General features: G+C 50.5%; 1 pseudogene; it reads right to left on the bottom strand.

Annotated features, from left to right (window-relative positions):
• Window positions 1-1,748: 1,748 nt before the first annotated feature.
• LOC144105154 (uncharacterized) lies at window positions 1,749-6,508 on the bottom strand (annotated as a pseudogene).
• Between the last annotated feature and the right edge of the window lie 696 nt (window positions 6,509-7,204).

Genomic DNA, 7,204 nt, shown 5'->3' with positions numbered 1-7,204 from the left:
GTGTTGCTATTAAGACGGCTTTACGGAAGTTAGGGTCTTGTCCGGCTCATTCGGCTTCTTTCCTTGCAGCCGCAGACTGGAACGGCCTTCCAAACAATGTTGCCTTTATCACCTGCCCAAGTCTTTTCGCTGAAAATGTAAAACCTTTCCTGTTATTGTGAATCCGTGCTTTTAATTGTTGCCACCCCTTATGTAACACCCCTCTTTTGGGCCTTTACGGTAAATTTATTTATTTATTTATTTATTTATTTATTTATTTATTTATTTATTTATTTATTTATTTATTACACCCTCAGGGCCACTGCGGCATTATAGAGGGGAGTGGTTACAGAAAAGTGAAATAAATTTAAACAGGAGTTAATGAAAGAGACAAGGTACAAACATGACTTCTACATATACATTGTTAGCTAAGGCGTTGAGGAGAAAATAAAGATACAATATAAAATGTATCCTAGTTACACAATGTTAGCCAGAACGTTCTTGAATAATTGATGATCGGTGATGGTGGCCGTCGAAGAAGAAAGTTGATTCCACTCATTTGATGTGCGTGGTACGAATGACTGAAAAAAGTTTTTTTTTTTTTCTGCAGAACGGGATGCCAACCTTATGAATGTGGTCAAGTCTCGGCGATACATACTCAGGTAGTGAAATAAGTTCGGTACGAAACTGCGGGTGATATAATAATTTGTGAAAAAGGCACAGACGAGAAATTTTGCGACGTGATGACATTGATAAGTTAAGGCCAGATATCATGGCACTGATACTTGCTACACTGGTATAGTTAGAAAGAATGAAGCGAGTAGAATTATTTTGAACCATTTCCAATGCTCGTGATAGGTTTGTTCGAACTGGATCCCAAATTGACGCTGCGTACTCGAGCTTGGGCCGTATTAGAGTTTTATAAAGGAGTAATTTTTAAGAGTGAGGTGCGTTGGAAAAGTTACGTCATAAGTATCCAAGCATTCGGTGAGCGCTGGATGTTATATGTGTTATAAATGACCCTTAAGATTAAATTAATGTTAGCAAATACGCGCTGAAGAAATGAAACGATTAAGCACTCATGTGAAGGAAATGCAAAAGGATATATTTACAAAAACTTATTTACATGCCAAAATAGTTACTCGCGAATTCGCACCCGCTCGCGCACCCGCACCGTCGAGCATCGCACACACACACTCTCTGAGACACACTCCTTCCTTGTCGTCCATCTCTTCGCTGTGTCTCCTGCCAGCGCCGCAGGCTACCGCGCACTTACAATACACCAGAAGCGCACACACACGCACACACTCACGCGCACATGTGCACGGGCCCACTTGAAAGCAGACGCCGCGCGGCTCTCCAGTTCGTACTTCGGGTGGCGGGGGCATTGCCCGCGACCCTAACGACCACACCAATTCGTAACGAAGCGGGCGACCATCGGTCCGTTCGCAGAACGGTGGGTGGCGCCAAGGACGCTCCCCGTACAGAAAGCACACGCGTGGGCACAAAAGCACGCTCGCTGCACAGAACGACACTTGCTGAAAGAAGAAACATGTCTATAATAAATTGCCCTTTCTTACACTCGGGCATTCTGACAAAACTTAACGGCCTCGTTAATAGAAGTGAAAAAAACTGTACAACACACAAACACTTCGCAGTCAAAAAATATATATAGACGTATGAATACAACTAGAATAGAACGGATGCAGGCAGTAGACAAGTGGGTAAAATTAGTAGCATGCAACCTTGGATGTGGCCTGAAAAATAGTTCAGCTCGGCACTGCGCGTTTGCGTTCCGAACGCCTGAGTGGCTGCGGGACACTCTCCACTTCTCTCGCAGTGTCTTCCTCTTCGGTGGATGACTCGTCGTCTTCTAAGCGGTCTTGCGGGTGCGTTGACGTCCACCCCTTAAGCTGTGACACGTGAGCTGTAGTCGCAAAACGAGTATTCTTGCACTGATCGAGCTCTGTCACTCGATATGTATCAGAGGGTAGACCCTGGGTTTCTACCAACGGTCCTCGGTACTTACGCTGGGCCTTCGTCGGTTTTCCGGTCTGCTCAGGAGCCTTCGTCATGAACACGATGTCGCCGACATCGTAGAGACGTGCCGGGAAGTGTCTTAGATCATACGCTGCCTTGATTTTCTCTTGCTCGGCGATGATGCGCTGTCGAACTCGTGTTCGCAATTCCTCGGGGTTTTCCCATTGGGCTTCGTCGCTGCCGACAATTCTTCTCAAGGCGGTGCTGTGGAACTCCGGCTGGTACCCGTACAGCATTTCGAAGGGTGTCTTGCCTGATGTCTTGTTTACGGCATTGTTGATGTCACGTTCTGCCTTTGAAAGTTTTTCGTCCCAATCGCGCTGCTTTGGGTCGCTCATTGAAGTTGCGATGACGGGCAGAACTGTCCGGTTTACTCTCTCCACAAGGCCTTTTGCTTGCGGGTGGCGCGTCGAGTTAAGCACATGACGTATGCATCGTGCAGTGCAGAATTCCGCAAAGGCGCGCGACGTGAAGCAACTGCCTCTATCGCTAATAACTGTCCTTGGCAGACCTCTTTCGAGAACGAACTCCTCTAGCGCACGGAGCACATGCTTGGTTGATGTGTCGCGTGTAGCGATCAGTCTCACAAATCTGGTGAGGTTGTCGATGAACACAATAAGATACTGGTTGCGCTTCTTGCTTGGGACGAATGGCCCCATGTGGTCCATATGTATCACGTCGAACGACCGTTTGCCCGGCGGAATTGGGTGTAAAAGACCTTCTCGTCTGCCAGCAGGTACTTTGTTGTAAATGGATTCGAAACACTGCGAAATGTGCTTCCGGACGTAGTTCCTCATTCGTGGGAACCAAAAGCTCTCTTGGATTTTGGAAACTGTCTTTTCCAGTGCGAAGTGTCCCATCAAATCATGCGATTGCACCACAACTGCCTTTCGCATGCATTTTGGCAGTACGAATTTGAACTTCAGGTTTCCGTCCTATTCTATCTCTCTCACGAGTCTTCCCTCCCTCACGTTGTAACCCTTCGCTCTTGCCTTCTCTTCCTTCGTACGATCGCTCTCCGGTTTCTCTAGAATGGTTAGAAGCTCTCGCAGCTCTTCATCGCCTCTTTGAAGAACCATTACTTGTTCGTCAAGGTCACATGCCACGCACACCTCGAACCTTTCTTCTAGCAGGGAGTTCATCGTGTCTTGAGGAGCTTCCACGGGACCACGGCTGAGAGAGTCGTCGTGGAGCATTCGCGTTGCCGGGCGGTGCTTGATTGTGAACTCGAACTCCTGGATCAAATCATACCACCTTGCGATTTGCGGCTTTTGGGTTCGCTGCGCGTTGAGGTAAACCAAAGCCTGGCAGTCGGTAACAATTGTAAAGTGTATTCCCAGCAGCAGCGGTCTGAGGCGATCCACTGCCCAAACAATTGCTATTAACTCGAGCGTAGACGAGTGGTAATTCTTTTCCGCGTCCGTCGTCTTTTTACTAACACAATAGACGAGATGCCATTTGTCGCCCTTTTATTGGAGCAGCATTGCTGCTAGTCCTTTCGCACATGCATCGGTATGTAACTCAGTCTCCGCTTTCGGGTCATACAGCTGGAGTACAGGTTCACACATGAGCCCTGATTTGAGCTCCTGGAAACTTTCCTCTTGTTCAGAGCCCCATACAAATTTTTCTTCTTTCTTGGTGAGCCTGGTGAGAGGTTCGGCAATCAGAGCATATTTCGCGATGAAACGCCGAAAGAAGCTCGTCAGCCCCAAGAACCGCCTGACGTCATGAGCGTTTTTCGGTACAGGGAAAAGCTCTATTGCCTGCACCTTAGCTTCTCCGGGCTGCACCGTTCCCTCCTTGAGGCGAAAACCCAGAAATTCAACGCTGTCCTTAGCAAAGGCGCACTTGCTAAGTCTCAGGGTTAGATTCGCCCTTTTGAAAGCTTCGAGAACCTGGCGCAACCGCACGAGTAACTCGTTCCAGTTCCGTGCCGGAATGAGCACGTCATCCAAATAGCACATTGCAATCGTGCCCCTCAAAGGCCCCAAGACTCGATTCATCAGGCGCTGGAACACCGATGGAGCGTTTGTGAGCCCAAACGTCATCCTTTCAAACTGCCCTGTCTCATCAGGTGTTATGAAAGCTGTTTTGCTCTTTGCTTCGTCGCTGAGTGGCGCCTGCAGATAGTCGTGAGCAAGGTCCAGCACAGTGTACAGCTTCACCCCAGACAGTTTCTCAAGCTATTCGTCCATGCTAGGGAGCGGGTACTTTTCCTTCAATGTCTGCGCGTTCAGGCGGCGGTAATCGACGACTAAACGCTTCTCGCCGTTCTTTTTTTCCACTAGGATCACTGGGCTCGCGTAAGGCGACGAGGTCTCGCTTACGATACCCTCTCTTTTCCACTCTCCAACAATCTCACGAATTGTCTCTCTCTCCGCGGCATTTGTTCGGTACGGCCTAACCGCAACAGGCGAACTTCCAGGTGTCTCCGTGATGTCCATCTTAAGCACAGGAGTGCATCCCAGCTCGCTAATGTTGTTGGCGAAGCAGTCGCGATATTCATTTAGAAGGCCAAGAAGTTCAGCCTTTTGCTGCTTCGTTACTGAGGGCCCTACTTCAAGCTGCTGATCCTCGATTGGTCTGCGCTCTGTCGCAACGCAGAAAACCTTGGGCTCAGTTGCATCGCTCTCGCTCACGCGGGCAGGTTGGTTTTGGCTGTCAGGTATCTCCACAACGTCAACCTCCATGACGCGCCCGAGTCGCCCTCCCCTTTTCTCAAGCAAGTCTTTGTCTCCGCTCGTGAAAATCGGCACACTAATCTCCCCTTCTCTCATGTCGACAAGAATTTCGCTTCCAAGTGTACTGAACAAAACAGGGCCTGACAAATCGGAATCTGATGATAAGGTTATCCAATTAATGGAGTTAGAGTGAATGACGGTCTCTCTAGTCGCTTTCACACGCAGTCTGGACTCATTCAACGGCTCCAGGTGAGAGAACGGACATACACTTTTGTGCCAGAAGCGCAAACAACCACCCAGCCTGGCGTAGGCCACGTAAGGTAGTTCAGTGTACGTTCTCCCGACAAGCAAGTCAACTGTCAGAGTAACGTCTGGCACTACAAGAAAAGGAACGTTCTCGCCTTTGACACCGTCGATCTCGAGGTCTGTGTAGCACTTGCCGATCGCCATGGCTGAAAGAGTGCCTTGGCTGCCGAAACCGTAGAGGGCCGTGGCATACTTCGTCAGCCTCGCACCGCAACGTGCAGCCGCAGAGGCACGCAGGAGGCATCCAGAGCTGCCGTTGTCGATCATGCCGACGAGGGTCGTCGTCCCGTTCAGCATGGCCTGCTTCAGTGGCGCTCCAGGGGCGATTTTCCGTTCGGTGTCGGTCACTGTGTTGGTCTCGTTGCTTTGGCTCATCGAACAATGACGCTGCGTGTGGCCGCTCTTCCCACAGCGTAAGCATTTCATCTCATGCCTTTCTTCTAGACAATCGCGGAAGATGTGTCCGAATCGCCCACAGTTGTAGCATTTGAACTGGCCTCTTTCGTTGGTCAGGGGTGGTCTCCTGTCCTTGCCAAATCGATCGTACGTAGTCTTCCGCGCAGGTGGTGTTTCTGCAACCCTTTCGGTGGCCGCCGTGAATTGCCTATTCTCACGCGTGCCGCCAAACCTTTGCTCCCGCTCTCGGTCGATACGCTCAAATTCCATAATATCGTGGAGAAGATCGTCGTCGTCCTTGTGGGTGCGTCCAAGTAGCATAGTACAGAGCTGCCTTGAGCGGAGACCGGTCAGCACCTGCTCTTGAGTGTCACAAAAATCGAGGATGGCCTCTCGACAAAGACGCACCTTTGAATGGAAGTAGGCTGTTGTGCTTTCGTTGCACTGCTGTACTCGCTCCTGCATCTTCCTCCATCGTTCTGCCGCTCGTGTCTGGCCGCAGAAGGTGCGGCGGAAGTGGCAGTCAAAATTTTTCCACGACGTACTCACTTCTTTGCGAGAACGCAGCCAGTCCTAGGCAGGTCCCACAAGGTGGCACTTAGCAGTCTCCAACTTGAATGGTTCAGGCCATCGGTGCAGTGTAGCGGTGGTCTGCAGATTTCCCAGCCACTCTTTCGCCGACGCCGCATCGCCGCTGCCATCGAAGTCAGAAATGTTCTTGCTGAGGTCAGGCATCACCTGATAGGTTGTTGTTGCTGCTGCCACGCCTGGCGCTCCTGATGACGCTGGTAGAGCGAGCCTTTCCAGCAGACTGGCCAACAGACGGTCTTTTTCCCGCATCGCGCTCAGGAAGTCGCTCACTGAAATGCTGTCGCTCACTTTTCCTTCATCTTGACCGTCGGTGGTGCCCGCTGTCGCTCCTGAAGGTGTCTCGCTCATGGTCGTGATTAACTACAGTTCGCTCTCTGGAATTCGCAGTCTCCAGTCCGGTTCGCGAAGTTACAATCCCACTTCTGATTAATGTTAGAGATGACCCTTAAGATTAAATTAATGTTAGCAAATACGCGCTGAAGAAATGAGACGATTAAGCACTCATGTGAAGGAAATGCAAAAGGATATATTTACAAAAACTTATTTACATGCCAAAATAGTTGCTCGCGAATTCGCACCCGCTCGCGCACCCGCACCGTCGAGCATCGCACACACACACTCTCTGAGACACACTCCTTCCTTGTCGTCCGTCTCTTCGCTGTGTCTCCTCCCAGCGCCGCAGGCTACCGCGCACTTACAATGCACCGGAAGCGCACACACACGCACACACTCACGCGCACATGTGCACGGGCCCACTTGAAAGCAGACGCCGCGCGGCTCTCCAGTTTGTACTTCGGGTAGCGGGGGCATTGCCCGCGACCCTATCGACCACACCAATTGGTAACGAAGCGGGCGACCATCGGTCCGTTATTATTATAATTATAATTGGTTTTTTGGGGAAAGGAAATGGCGCAGTATCTGTCCCATATATCGTTGGACACCTGAACCGCGCCGTAAGGGAAGGGATAAGGAAGGGAGTGAAAGAATAAAGGAAGAAGGAGGTGCCGTAGTGGAGGGCTCGGGAATAATTTCGACCACCTGGGGATCTTTAACGTGCACTGACATCGCACAGCACACGGGCGCCTTAGCGTTTTTCCTCCATAAAAACGCAGCCGCCGCGGTCGGGTTCGAACCCGGGAACTCCGGATCGGTCCGTTCGTCGGTCCGTTCGCAGAACGGTGGGTGGCGTCAAGGACGCTCCCCGTACAGAA

The sequence above is a fragment of the Amblyomma americanum genome, chromosome 9 (assembly GCF_052857255.1).
Source record: "Amblyomma americanum isolate KBUSLIRL-KWMA chromosome 9, ASM5285725v1, whole genome shotgun sequence".
Lineage (NCBI taxonomy): Eukaryota > Metazoa > Arthropoda > Arachnida > Ixodida > Ixodidae > Amblyomma > Amblyomma americanum.
This window is presented reverse-complemented; position numbering and strand designations above follow the sequence as displayed.